Raw genomic sequence first — 16,062 nt, 5'->3', positions numbered from 1 at the left:
TGCCCTCCTTTGCAGTCCTGGTTCCTCCCAACTGCCCTCCCCTGCTGGCCATCTTGTGGTAGCCATCTTGTGTCCACATGGGGGCAGGATCTTTGACCACATGGGGGCAGCCATCTTGTGTGTTGGAGTGATGGTCAATTTGCATATTATTCTTTTATTAGATAGGATTGAGGCCTAGTGCATGGGTGGGGGCCGGCTGGTTTGCCCTGAAGGGTGTCCCAGATCAGGGTGGGGGTTCCCTTGGGGCGTGGGGTGGCCTGGGCGAGGGGCCTGTGGTGGTTTGCAGGTCGGCCATGCCCCCCGGCAACCCAAGCGGAGGCCCTGGTATCTGGGATTTTTTTATCTTCTATAATTGAAACTTTGTAACCTCGAGCAGAGCCAAGCCTCCTGCTTGCTCTGTGGCCACAACCATTTTTGTTGGGATTTATGTATCTTCTATAATTGAAACTTTGTAGCCTTGAGTGGAGGCCTAGGCCAGCTAGGGTGTGCGGAAAGCTTGGCTTCCTCCATTACTGGGGAATCCCAAGCCTCCTGCTCGCTCCATGATGGCAGCCATCTTGGTTGGGTTAATTTGCATACTTGCTCCTGATTGGCTGGTGGGCATGGCTGCTACATCTTGTGGGTGTAGCAGAGGTATGGTCAATTTTCATATTACTCTTTTATTAGAGTGGATGTCTAGTGTGCATCATGGCAGTTCCTATATTGAGCATCTGACCCTGGTGGTCAGTGCGCATCATAGCTATTGGTTGGACAGATGGACACTTAGTCTTTTATATATATACTAGTGACCCAGTGCACAACATTTGTGCACATTAAAGGGGAATTAATTAGAGGAAATATTTTAATATTGCAATTAGCCCTTTCTCTATAATAGAAATGTCAGAGATTAAAGAAAATTAGTAAAATATATATGAAAATCTTCTTCTTGTCAGAGTCTGGGGCACATCACGGAAACAGAATCAAGTCCCCGCCCACCCATGTGTGCCTCGAAATCACACGAGACCCAGACCCAGCCGACCCCAACCCCATTGGGCTAGATCCAGACCCAGCTGGCCCCATCCCTATCAAGCCCCGCTGGGAGGGGAGCACAGCCTCAGGTCACCTGGCCTGGTGCCAGGGAAGGGGGCACGTCTTGAGGTCCCCTGGCCTGGGCCAGGGGATGCATCCAGGGGTCCCCCATCAAGCCCCGCTGGGCAGGGAGTGCAGCCTTATGTCCCCCAACTTGGATCCAAGGTGGGGTGTGTGGCCTGAGGTCCCCTGGCCCTGGCAAGGGCAAAGGGCATGCCTTGAGGTCCCTGTCAAGCCCCACCAGGTGGGGGTCATAGCCTCAGGTCCCTGCCGATTTCATGTTAAGGCTCGTTATGGGTACTCGGCCTCTGCTGTGGACGCAGCCATCTTGTGTTATGGAATCCCTGCCTCTGCTGTGGGTGCAGCCATCCTGTTACGGTGTGATGGTCAATTTGCATATTCCCTCTTTATTAGATAGGATAGATTATTCTTACCCAGAAAAATAATTATTAGTATTATTACCCAGAAAAATTCCTTAATTTTTGTCCTCATCATAAATCCTGGCGATGGCCTTTGAATTAGTCACCTCATCTCTAAGCTCAGTTCCTCCCTTTTTCCTGCCAACTCTCTGTAAGAGACCTCTAAATCTGAGTACAACCACATAATTGAAAGGGTAAAGTGTAAAGAGCTTCACCATGGTTTTTTACACTTAAACTCCTCCCTCTGTTTACTTCCCACTGCACTTAGACTTTAGCCTCTAGCAACAGGCAATTAAAAAAAAAAATGCATCCACCCCCTCACACCTAGATGTTGCAATTGCATGTTCCTGTCTTTGAGCTGACACTCTTACTTTTCTTGTCTACCTGGAAAACTCCTGTTCATTCTCAAATTCTTGTATGAATTGCACAACCTCTGCAAAGCCTTCCTGGAAACCTAAAAAAGTATTCTCTTTTCTCCCTTTCCGTATCTTGAATATACTGATTTTATTTTATACATTTTTAGTGTCTTATCAGTTTAAAATGTCTGTTTCTTTGATTAGAACTTAGATTCTTTTTTCCAGGAGGACTTGACTTTATTAAGGTTAATGAATGTGTATTGAAATGAAATGAAATACTCTAGCTGGAATAATCAGGGATTGAGTTATTTTATGTTATCATTATAATTTTGATTAGCAACCTAACACTTTGAGATATACTGGGAAGTATCAGTAGACCCAATCAACAAGAAGTTTACATTCCAAATCATTTTTCAAAATACATACACACTCTCATACACATGCAACTCCCCCCAACACACACACCACACACACACAAAATCCTGTTTTTAGTGCAATTTAAATCTATTATCCCCATTTTACCAAGAGGGAAATTAACATAGAGAAAGCTTAAGTAACTTACCCAGGTCACACTGTCAGTAAGTGGCAGGACTGGGTTTGAACCCAGATAGTCTGACAACAGAATCACCAATAATAATTACTTTCTTATACTCCCTTCTAAATATAAACACTGAAATGATAAATTTTAACACAAGGCAATGTAAGAGAAGTGCCAAATTATGGTAAGGTGGTCATCAGATTGGTAGCATAGGTTGATGTGATTTGATTTTAACCATGAAGTTTGGTTAATTAGAGATACAAAAGAATATTCTAGGTAGAAAAGATAAGCAGTATTCCTTTTTGCTCAATATTGCACACATAAATCATGTGGCTTTATAAAGATATGGAGATTTAATCTACTATAGTGCATATAAAAGGACTTTTATAAAACCTGATTCACACTAATGATTTGTTTTATTAATATTTTTCATTCAATATCCATATATTTTAGATGATGATACAAAATTTTATCTGGAACAACTTCTAAAGGGAAAAATTGTACATTTTTAACATTGTTTTATGTTTGAAAATTGTATAATAAAATATTTTAATTTATGTGCAGTATTTGGTAATTTTTGGAATATCTGTGTTTTTGCCAATATCTGTTTTTTTATGTCATCCCTTGAAGAGGAACAAGTCAGATAAGTGTATTCAAATTTTTCATGAGTTCAATATCTTAAATTAGCATTATAATTCCTAAAACACCCAAATGTATTCATGGAAGAAATGTAGTCAAATTGAACTTACCTTTAAACTCCTGAGAGCTTTAAATGAATATCCTCAAGAATCAGAGCCCAGTAATGTTGGATCCCTCACTTTATTTATAATCCCACTAGAACCGTTAACGTTAATTTCATAGGCCCTATCATGCATTAATCACTGGGTGGCAGGAGTTAATGAAAATTTTTCCTGTTATGACATCCATTGACAGCAATGAACGTCCCAAAACCGTCAAGGAAGTCATTGTTATTGCACAATACATGAGGACCTGGAACTTTTCCAAAAGCTTAAAAAAATAAAAATTAAAAATGGAATTATATTTGACATTTCCTGACACCTGCATTAATACTGTATGACTAATAAAAGCATGTCAGTTGCCTGCACTGAACCAGCGATCAACATGCGCCCAGAATGCACACAGTCAATTGCGTATTTATTGAATTGTTTATATCTACTGTCAAGTTGTTTTGACATGGAAGGTTTTCAAGTAACATTGGCAGAGAGGTATTATATGTTATCCCTATGGTGAAAATAAATTAATTTGTTGTATATAGTTCCTTAATCTTTGAAGTAAAGGTATGAGTAATAATAGGGTATGTATGGTTTAATCAAGGCTTTATTTTATAAGATAAATGGCAGTGATGATTAAATTACTGCAGTCCATAATTTGGGCTTGTTTGTACATTAATGATTTTTCCAAGTAGATTACACTCTGTTACTTCCTGCTAGCCATCAGCATGAGCCCTACTGCCTAAACATTATTTCATTTATTTGTTTGGAAAACCACCAAACATTTTTTGTTTGCCATTTTGTTTCTTTTGTTATGTTTCAAGTCAAGTTTGAATGTTACAATATTTTAATTGAAAAACTCTTGTCAATTTTTTTCTTGTAAATTTTCTTTACTTGTAACTATCATCTTGTCGTTCAATCCTGTACCCTAAAATAAGAAATACATTTTTGAAAAAAAAAAAAAAGAATCAGAGCCAAAAAATCATTAAAAGGATGAGAGTCTTAAGTGGCATATAACACTATGTGAGAGAAATTGAGTTGGTAAACGTTCAGGAAATGTTGCAGAAGCTGATCATGTCCCTTAGGCATCTTTTGTTTACTTCTCTGAAGATGTCCCTTGAAACATAACTTCCTCTAGAGGATAACTGTGAGACTTTGGACACAATTTAATATCCTTTATGCTGTTAAAATAAATGCTAGTCCATGTTTACCTGAATGAAATTATGGATTCTTATGCCCATTGGTGAGTTAAAATAATGAAATATTATTATACCTAAAGGTATGATGTGCCTTAATCATTAAGAAAAATTGAATATTAAACTGAAACAACATTATTCTCCTAGAAAGTGGTATTTTGATATTTAACAGATTCTTTACCTAAAGAGAATGGATTTTATTAGCATATTTTATGTAAAAGTGAATATATTTTAACAATAGGAATGCTATATTTGTGGGGTTCTTCTAAGTATAGCATTGAGAACCTGAAGAGAGACTTTTGAGTCCAGCTCTTCCACAAACTAGCAGTATGACCCTGAGCAACTTATCTCATATCTCTGAGCCATATTTTACCTATCTAAAAAATATGGGATGCTCAGACGGTGTGGCTCAGTGGTTGAGCATTGACCAGGTTCAATTGCTGGTTAGGGCACTTGCCCAGGTTGCAGGCTGGATCCCCAGTGTGGAGCATGCAGGAGGTAGCCAATCAATGATTCTCTCTCATTCATCATCAATGATTCTCTCTCATCATTTATATTTCTACCTCTCTCTCCCTCCCTCTCTGAAATCAATAAAAATATTTTAAAAATAAACAAATAAATAATATGGAAAATGTACAAAGTGGTCACGCTAGTTTGTTTCATCTGTAACATCATGCAATTTTAAGTGAAATTGATATTCTTTGATTACTAAACTATATATTTTTAAGTCACAACAGAAGAAACAAGAAAAGAATGAGCAATTGAACAGAACACTCCTTTATTGCTGAAAGATCCTTTAGGATACTGCTTCACTTTTATAAAAACTTAAAGTAGACATTTACAAAAGCTTCTCATTCATAAAAATTCAAAAGTAATAAAATGTTATTATGTACTTTTCACAGACCTGTGGTAGTTTATCTCTAAAATAATTGATTCAATTACTTGGCTTTTGACTGTTGCATTTTGTTTTTTCCCTGAATACCTAGAAATGAGGTCATGTTCTTTTCCCACACACTGCATCTTACAAATAATCTTAATTTATATCATAATCAAATTCAGTTGGCTAAAGCAACATGGAGTAATATTAAGGCAAAGGCTATGAAGAAGGTTAATATTTATTGAGCACTTATAGGCATTATAATTTCCACTTCTATATATAATAATAGTTTTGATTCATCTTATCATTAGGAATCATCAGAGCTTATGCAACTTGCCCAACTATAAAAATATGGTAAAATCAGGTTTCAAATTCTGTGATGTAATACACCTAACGGTGAAAGCATTTAGCTTTGTTGCTGGAAAAGACCACTGCTAGAAAAATCTAGAACTTAGCAGCAAAAATCTAGATCTTACCAACATTTTATCAGTTAGTATCCAATTCATAGAATCATTGTCAATGTTATTGTCATTGTTATAATCTCATAAAGAAATGATTTAATATGTATAAAGATGCAGCATACTGCCTGGCATGTAAAAATTGCTCAATATAGCTTAAGTATTGCTAAAAATATAATATTATCTCCATTTATACCACCCTAACCTAAGAGTTTGTGCTCTTTTTTAATTTCAACACTGCCTCAAAGCAGAAGAAAAATGCATTCTCTTCACCTAGAGAACCATTCACTATTCTTCACTTAGTCTCACAAAAAAGGAGATAATGAGTCTAGGTCTTTATATCTAATCTCTGCCTTGTAATCACTCTTGAGCAAGTCATTAATCCTGTAAGTGCTTGGGAACTTTAGCCTTTAAGAGGAGATAATTGCACCTATCTCCTCCATCTCACAGAAATTCTAATGTTAAATATACCCTGTTCTTTGATGTCCTCAGACACTTAATTTTACATAGTCAGGAAGTACTGGATGCCATGTGCTATTAGGCAGTATTTTATTGTTAGGGTCTTTTAACATAGGTGTTTTTGGTGAAGAGTTAATTTGGGGTCCCAAGGGCCTAATAAAATCCAGAAAACAGCCAGTGTGGCTCAATGGTTGAGCATCAACCTATGAAACAAGAGGTCACGGTTCAATTCCCAGTCAGGTTGTGGGCTCAATTTCCATTAGGAGGCATGCAGGTGGCAGCCAATCAATGATTCTCTGTCATCATTGATGTTTCTTTCTTTTTTTTTTTTAATATATTTTTTATTGATCTCTTACAGAGAGGAAGGGAGAGAGATAGAGAGTTAGAAACATCGATGAGAGAGAAACATCGATCAGCTGCCTCCTGCACACTCCCTACTGGGGATGTGCCCGCAACCAAGGTACATGCCCTTGACTGGAATTGAACCTGGGACCTTTCAGTCCTCAGGCTGACGCTCTATCCACTAAGCCAAACCGGTTTCGGCTGATGTTTCTTTCTTTCCCTCACCCTTCCTCTCTCTGAAATGGATAAAAACATATTTTTTTAAAAATCCAGAAAACAGCTTCCCAGTACCGTAGCAAAACAGCTTCCCAGTACCGTACTGAAGCCATACCAGTTCCTAAAAGTATAAGCAACTCTGCTTTATAATAGGTCTGGCTTATTTGTCTGCCTACATGACATATATGTTAGAAATAAGACAATAAACATGTATCAACATTAAAAACATAATTGTGTATGTGTGTGTTTGTATATGTGGGTATTTTGAACTTTATTTGTTTTTAAAATGTTTCAGGTGTACAATTCTACAATACATCATCTGTATATTGTATTGTGTATTTACCACCCAAAGTCAAGTGTCCTTCTGTAACCATTTTTCTCCCTTTAGCTTCTTCTAGCTCCCCCAACCCCCTTTCCCTCTGGTAATCACTGTACTGTTGTCTGTATTTAAGAGTTTTTTTTCTTTTTTTTGCTTAATCCCTTCCATTTTTTCACCCAGTCTCCCATACCTCCTCCTCTCTAATAACTATCAGTCTGTTTTCTATATCTATACGTCTGTTTCTATTTTGTTCATTAGTTTATTTTGTTCATTAGATTCTTCATATAAGTGAAATCATATGGTATTTCTATTTTTCTGGCTGGTTTATTTCACTTAGCATAATAATCTCCAAGACAATCCATGCAGTCACAAAAAGTAAGATTTCCTTCCTTTTTATGGCTGAATAGTATTCCATTGCATAAATGTACCACAGCTTTTTTATCCACTCATCTACTGATGGGCACTCTGGCTGCTTCCAAATTTTTATTCTTGTAAATAATGTTGCTATGAACATAGGTGTGCATATATTCTTTCAAATTAGTGTTTTGGGTTACTTTAAATGTATTTCCAGAAATGGAACCCCTGGTTCATAAGGAAGTTTTATTTTTAATTTTTATAGTGAACTCCATACTGCTTTCCACATTGGATGGTTTTTATTTATTCTTCTTATCTGATTGCTGTGGCTAGGACTTCCAGTACAATGTGGAATCAGAGCAAATAAAGCAGACATCCCTGTCTTATTCCTGATCTTAAAGTAAACTTAGTTTTTGCCCATTGAGTATGATATTGGCTATGGGCTTGTCAATATCAATATACTTTAAAATCTTTAAAATCTTTTTAAATTTAATCTATTGAATGAATAAATTATTATTGTGTAAGATCTTCCTCTGTATGTTTCTACTAATTTCTCCCAAATTTTTTAACATACTGTATATGAGATTTTATTTTTACTTCGAAAATATACTACTTGAAGCATAAAATTTTTAACTGTTTTGTATTTATTATGCATTATAATATTTATTACCATAGATTCACTTTTCTACCACTTAACTCTTTTTGTTTTGATTCTGTCTTATGAGACAATAACATTGTTACCTTTTTTTAACCTATGTATGTATCTGTTTCTCAACTCAAATACATATATATGTACACATTTATAAGTGTATTTATTTATCCAGAGGTATTTAATTAGTATATATTGATTTCAGAGAGGAAAGAAGAGGGAGAGAGCAAGCGAGGTAGAAACATCAATGATGAGAGAAACATCAATCATTGAACAGCTGTTTCTTGCACTCCCCACACTGGGAATCGAGCCTGCAAACTGGGCATGTGCCCTGACCGGGAATTGAACCATGACTTCCTGGTTCATAGGTTGATGCTCAACCACTGAGCCAGACCATCAAGGCTCATTATTCTCTTTTAAAATAGGTTTCTTTCTTCTTTTCCCATCTTTACCTTCTATGAGGACAGTAACTTTTATAGCAATTTCTTTTGAGGACAGTAGACAAAATGCGGTGTCTTTGAAAAATAATGGCATTTATATAAGCTAAAAGCATTGCTAATTTCTGCCTAATTGAGAAGACTAGAGTTAGGGTTAATTTTAATCCCATGTTTCCAACAGCAAAGTGATCCATGGTGAGCTGAATCAGATCTAATGAAAATCAACTGGACAATGTTAGATCTTTTATCACCAAACCTTTTCCCTAACAATGAATTTCTCTTCTCTATGAAGTGTTAATGTTATCTCCACTTTTCTTACTATTTAAAATCTATTTTCAGAATGTGGTGAGATGAGATGGAGTGAGAGGTCTACACTGTGAAGCTTAATAAAGCTGCCCTGCAATTCTTCATAGAAATAGATAACTACTTGCTTCAACTCACTAGTGTATCTTAGACAGGAACATTTTCGAATCTGCCTTGTCATAAGTCCTTTGCCACCTGGCCACAGGTCCAGGCAAATACTCTGCACATTTATAAAGATTTTTGAAAGCCATCTCCTATTGACTTTTGAAATCAATACAAAAGACTTTCATGTTTATTTGCACCAAGTTTCAGAACATAAGAAGACATTGCTCTTAGATGCAATCAACAAAGATAAAACTTTGCTAATATTCCATGGAGAACAAAGAATGGAATTGATGTTGAGAACATCCTCTAACTTCTTTGGGCCATCATGAAATACTAAATGAGACTGATGAGCCAAAAATGAACTATTTTTAATCGCATAAACACTTCTTTCAGTTTACTTAGAAATTTAGATATCATATGACAGTAAAAGGCTTCAACTATATATTGTCTGGATTTGAGGATGTAATAATTTTAAAGTTCCATAGAGCTTTATACAAATCTATATACCGTCTATAATAATAAAAGTGTAATATGCTAATTAGACCAGACGTCCTCCCAGATGACCTTCTGGATGAAGCTGGGGCTGCAAGGGAAGTCAAAGGCCCCGGGTGCCAGAGGCAAGCCAGTGTCGGCAGCCGGGGAAAGGAAGGCCTACTCTTGCACGAATTTCATGCATTGAGCCTCTAGTTAAAAATAAAAACATAATTTTGGAACATTTCAGCAGATTGGTTTATGAATTTTTATGTATCTGAGGAAAATATTTAGATTTTTTTTTAAGAATAGTAATAGTGAAGCATTTATTCATTGAAAAAAATGTATATTGACTGGTCACAGCATTAGCCCAAATATTGACTTACTAGAACTTTAATTTAAAATATTTGGATATAAAAATATATTGAGCCCTGACCAGTTTGGCTCCGTGGATAGAGCGTCGGCCTGCGGACTGAAGGGTCCCAGGTTCAATTCCGGTCAAGGGCATGTACCTTGGTTGCAGGCACATCCCCAATAGGGGGTGTGTAGGAGGCAGCTGATCAATGTTTCTCTCTCATTGATGTTTCTAACTCTCTATCCTTTTCCCTTCCTCTCTCTAAAAAATCAATAAAATATATTTAGTCAGTTTTCAGATTGTCAAGAACACATTATCACTGTAGTAGTTTTATGATTTAATGATAAAAAAGATGAAGTACATATTGTGGTGAAAAATATTCCATATATTTTTGAAATAGGAAATAAAGCAGTCATTGGTGAAAAATGCATTTATCTAGCAGCTGAAGGATACATTGTCTTTGGGAATCTGAAAACTATTTTTGGCAAGATTTGATTTTCATGTCCCCATATACAGAATTTTTAAAAATGCATCCTAGCAGAGGATCATACAGTAATATTTCTTTAAGTTAAATAGAAATACTGAGAAGGTAGAAGACTAATAGCTTTGACAATTATATTTAGGTTTTTAAACTTAAAATTAGTAGAGCAAACTACCTCAGCACAATTTTAAATATGAAAAGCAATCCTATCCATTTATGATAGGAAATCTGGGCCTAATGATTCCGAAACAAAACATCCATAGTAGAATTTTCCAGTTCTCATTCTCTAATTTTTCAAATGTTGAGTTTAGTTTTATACAAAATATGGGCACTTTAAAGACAGCGTTGATAAATCACTTACCCAGGTACTTGTCTTTAGGAGCTGGAAGTCCAGGTTTTCTTTCTACAGTAACTGGTTAATGGAACTTTCACTTCGTAGGCTGTTTCCGTCAACCAAGATAATCCATGTTACACATTAAGAAATCAAAAGATAAAGTCTGTAGAGCAGTATCAAGTTAATGATTAAGCTGTTCAGTCTGTTGTTTTAAACATTAAAGGCTTAAAAGAAGGTCTTTTGCTGTCATGTGTGAGAGGAAATAGAATGAAACAAAGAGCCGATAGAAAGCATCTAGAATTAACTGCTATGAGGTTGATTCTGTATAGTAAATGAAGGCTCTTTGTTTCTGATTTCAGCTATAAAAGCCAAGTGTTATCTCATGGCTCCAGTGCTCCTATTAGACACCCTTCCTAAAGGCGGTTTATCTGTACCCCTAGAACTGTGTGGGCAAGTGAGACAGGCAAGGGCACGCTCCCCATATAGGAGCACCAGGAAAAAAATGCAGCCAAAAAGGTGGAGCACATTCTACATCTTAAATTATGCATCTACCGCCGTCCAGAGGTAGATCTGTATATCACCTTTCTTAGCTACCTGGTGGCTGTGGTAAAAATGCCTGATTCAAAATAGAAAAACTGGCTTGAGAATATTGTTATTTTCCATGTAACCAAAATACTTTCTTTTTATTTATTTATTTGTTTATTTAGTTTATTTATTTATTTATTCAATATACAAAATAAATCAGTCTCTATGCAGTCTTCACTTTTGGTTCTTGGGTATGAGGGTTCTCTCCTGCAAGTTTTCCATTGATTATTCAGGAACTTTTTCTGTATTTGGTTGTAATCCCAGTTTGTTCCTGGGAGCATGTTCGTGCAGCATCCACTTACTCTGCCATTTTTAATATCCCGAAATGCTTTCTATGATGTAGTTTCTTTTGGTCTCTAGACCCTGAAATCATGATGTTGAGAAAGAACAAAGTTTTTAAATCTTTGAGTTTATCAATCTGTATAATATCTACCTGTATAATAATGGAATTTGAAACCTCTCATTCAACAAAATATGAAGATGTGAATATTTTATATTAGCATAACTCTGGGAACATCTCATATAGATATTTTCTTTGAATCCCATGAAAAATTCTAGATTATGATTTTTTTTTTCATGCAGTCTCCTTTAGATAAGAAACCAAGAAACAATCTGAATGTTGGGCTGCAGAATTACAGGAAGGCAAAACAACTGGAGGCAATTAAATACCTTTACCTATTAGTCTGAAACACAACATAAAAAGCATTACTAGTTTGCCTGTCTACATACCTTGACAACCAGGTAATCATCATCAGGCTCTCAGCATGACCCTATATCTGCCCCGTGCAGGAGATTGGAGATTTATGTTCTAGAAAAATTATAATAAAGGAATATAGCTTTAGAGTCACTAGATATAGCTGAAGAAAGTGTGTTATAATGAAAACAAAGAAATTAAGTGTTAAGATTCTTTCAGTTAATTTGACTGGAGTATTCAGTCCACTTAACTTGATCTCATGGGAAAGAGCCAGGGAAATAATCAACTTGACTTCATTTTCCCCTCCCCTCAGGTCTCCTGCCAGAGACTACGGCATGACTTAGAATCCCACTAATATGATCCATACACATTAGCCCCCTGGGCACAGAACAGGATGGAAAAAGTTGGAGGAGGAGTCTGGAGGGGTAACTAGTGATATCCAACACTTGTCCCATGTTTTGGAGGGATCACCCTAAGAAACACTAATTATTATTTATTAAAATAATTGTTAATATAATTAATGAAACATTTTAAATATTTTTATGTAGAGATATATTTATAAATGAACTAGAGGCCCAATGACAGATTTGTGCACCGGTTGGGGTCCCTCAGCCTGGACTGTGCCCTATCTCAATCTGGGACCCCTCAGGGGATGTAGCAGTGCGTGAAGTGGCAAGTGGCCATGGAGGAGCCCAAGCTGGGCTCGGCACTCAGTGCTCAGTGTTCCTAACTGCTCGCCACTCGCTCCTTACTGCTGCAGTGGAGGCAGGAGAGGCTCCCACCACCACCGTTGCACTCACCAGCCATGAGCCCGGCTTCTGGCTGAGCGGCACTTCCGCTGTGAGCACACTGACCACCAGCAGGCAGCTCCTGCATTGAGCATCTGCCCCCTGGTGGTCAGTGCACATCATAGCAACCAGTCGTTCTGGTCATTCCATCATAACAGTTGATTAGGCTTTTATATATATAGATATTTTCTTAGAATAGATTTTACAAATTTTGCAGAACTTGTATATGTAGGCATATACATATATATTATGTAAGTTTGACTATCTGTATAGAATATAGAGACAAATCACAATTGAAATAAATAGAAAGACATGCTTTAGTCTAAAAATGAATTATACATAGCACATGACTATGAGTTTCTGAGGAAGGGTATCACATCATTATATTTCATCATCACTATCATGGCTCTGACAAGACTGAACCTAAGGATAAGATAATTCAAAGTATAGATTTCTAATTTCTCATAGCTATACTAGCTTTGGCAGTTTGCACTGTGAATGATCTTAAAGATATGGATAAACATAATGTTTTCTCCATGACGCAGGAGTCTCAAATGTTCTGATACTTTGGACAAACAACGGGAATCCCACAGGACTTAATCACATCAATACTATGTGATGAATTCATAATATTTATAAGAAAAAAATAAATAATTTACTGAGTTTCAGGTGTGACAGGGGATTAAGAATAGGTAAAACTGGGAAGTGCTTGAACTCTTGATAATGCATTTTTTTCCTGAAAATTTTCATCAGTCCTGATTATGAAATACTGTAAAAGGTAAAAGAAGACCATGGAAGTTGATTATATGAATGTTGCAAATATTCACCATCTGCCACTTTGCCTATTAAAAATGTACATTTTTCTGCCCAATGACTTGGGCCTTGACATCTTTGTCCCATTAATTGTAGCAGAAGTAAGAACATACCAATGATGCTTTAAAAAACATTGCATTTTACAATAGATCTTTTTATGTATTTTATATTATTTTATTTTATTTGTCTATGTTGAGAACAAACAGGTCCCACAAAGAGACTGCTCCGTAAGCCTGCATCCCAGAATTAAAAACATGAATCATAATATCAGCCTCTCTAAAGCTTGGAATTGTAGTTTAAAAGTAACATGAATAAGGAATTCCTTTACATAGACCTCCCTAAATAATCACTAGTTTAATATTTTTCTTGAGTGGTTCTAAAATGTGTACAATACATCTTCCCTTTTATATACAACTTTTGCCTTGATTTTTGGAGATTTAGACAAAACTACTGAATAATTTAGTTAAAATTAATTCTAAATGATTTCAAGAATTGATATAAATGAAAAAAATAACATTTTCATTGATAAGTAAAAAATTTATTTTTTAAGCTTTTGATAATAGCAGAAATGTGCATATGTATGTGAGTAGACATTCATTCCTTCATTTATCAAATATTTATGAGTAACAGAATACTTACTGAGAAACAGAGGATGGGTAGCTGTCCATTAGGAAGGCTTAGAAGCAATGACAATGAGCACACAAAGTACCCAGGTATTATTTTCTAATGTTATCCTCCACTAAAAGAAACTAATTTCTTGGAAAAAATAGTTGGTACCAGGGCTGAGGCTAGGAAAATACATGAGGAGCCCTAAAATAAAAAAGTTCCCCAAAGATGATAAGGGGATATAAAAAAGACAAAGGGCCTGTTTGAAGGGACTCCTACTGGCCAAATTTGAGATAATTTGAGTATTAAAATAAATTATGATATGATATATTGTGGCTTTTAAATTAAGTAGAAATCTATAAGTTCATATTGATAAGAATGAATAAATGCGTGGGATACAAAAGTTCTATAAATGTAATGCCACTTAATAAGTTAAGGATGATAGAAATGGAAAGCATTCATAGAATCTGCAACCATTTTAGTGGTGAACAATTCAGGCTAAATGGTCAATGGATGCTAAATACAGAGATATAGATAATATTTGCAGATTATCTCACCACAAAATACTAATTAATTACAAAGATAGAAATTGTGACATTGTAGTAGAGAACAAGGGCAGACACCAATTTAGCCAAATGATTAAATTTGACAACACCAAACCAGTGGAACAGGCCAATATTGCATGCCCTCTGATATGATGCACCTGGGTATGCAAATTAATTTCATCACATATCAAGGATCTCTTCTGTATCCCTAACCAGTTTGGCTCAGTGGATAGAGCTTTGGCCAGCAGACTGAAGGATCCCAGGTTCGATTCCGGTCAAGGGCATGTACCTTGGTTGCGGGCACATCCCCAGTGGGGGGTGTGCAGGAGGCAGCTGATCGATGTTTTTCTCCCATCGATGTTTCTAACTCTATATCTCTCCCCCTTCCTCTCTGTAAAAAATCAATAAAATATATTTTAAAAAAGGATCTCTACTGTAAACATGTCTTATCACTAATGATGTTAACCAGCTGAGGTAGTGTTGGCCAGGTATCTCTACTGTAAATATATTCTTCCCTCCCCATCCTACCACTAACCTCTTTCATACTCTTTAGAAGGAAGTCACTATGTGAATCCAACACTTAGGGGATGAGATGGGAGTCATACATAATTAGTTGGGAACTTTCTCTGTATAATATTTATCTAGTCTCATGAACTTAATTATTTATTCAATCATTTATTTATAGCAGCATGTATTTATGGATATTCATTTTATACCATGCTCAGAAATCCCTATACTCTTCTTTAAATAGTAAGAAAGCAAGCCATACTTAACTCTCCTTAGATCTGACCTTGCAGGTTAGGAATTAAGGATGCAATAGTATACTAGAGGCCCATAGTGAATTTTTTATAATCTTGTGTGTCTTCTGATTTGGAGAAATGGAACAATGTAGTATAGGAAAAATAATCATCAATAGAATGCAGAAAAATAGGAGACAAGCCAAAACAGCAGTTTATATAAAAAACAATAACCTTTCTTCGATTCCTTTTGTTTTGTTTTATTGGCAAATATCACATTTTGTAAAACTTTAGTTTACAGAATGCAAATTCATTACATTTTATATATGACTTTCAAGTATAAATAACACACATTGGGAGTATTGATAGACATCTGAATAATTCTGTTATAGCCAAAATTTATATTATATTAAAGTAAATTTCAAATTAAGTATTTTGTAGAAAGTGAAAAAAATCAGGAACTACATAATAGGTACTAGTATAATTGCGCCCCCAATTTTATTTGTTGATTTTAGTTATATCTTCCATGGTTTTCAAAGTTCATGTAAATACGAAATATACTACTAAGTGGGGAGTGGGGGGGAGAAAGGGGGGCGCATGAAAATAATTTGGAATGCTTGTTTATTTTTAATGTATTCCTAAGTTAAACTATCTGTGTGTTTCTATATCACTGCCATAGATTATAGCTTTGTGTAATATTTGTAAAAAGAAGAAAAAGGAGGAGGAGAAAAGAATAAAAAACAAAATAAAAAGGTAATATCAGGCAAAAAATCATTCTTGTCTCTGTATATTGAGATCTCAATAACCATGTGAACCTGATCATATA

At 35.8% G+C, this 16,062-nt stretch overlaps 1 protein-coding gene across 1 annotated transcript in view; it reads right to left on the bottom strand.

Moving 5' to 3' along the window:
- LOC103303635 (sulfotransferase 1 family member D1) overlaps positions 1-10,545 on the bottom strand; it is a 37,446-nt gene extending 26,901 nt beyond the window's left edge. The window contains exon 1 of the mRNA XM_008160644.3: positions 10,496-10,545. The gene's annotated coding sequence lies outside the window, so the exon portion shown is untranslated. The remainder of the gene's footprint in view (positions 1-10,495) is intronic.
- Between the last annotated feature and the right edge of the window lie 5,517 nt (positions 10,546-16,062).

This window comes from Eptesicus fuscus, chromosome 2, assembly GCF_027574615.1.
Source record: "Eptesicus fuscus isolate TK198812 chromosome 2, DD_ASM_mEF_20220401, whole genome shotgun sequence".
Taxonomy (NCBI): Eukaryota; Metazoa; Chordata; class Mammalia; order Chiroptera; family Vespertilionidae; genus Eptesicus; species Eptesicus fuscus.
Note: the sequence above shows the minus strand (reverse complement) of the source record. Positions and strands in the feature narration are given on the sequence as shown.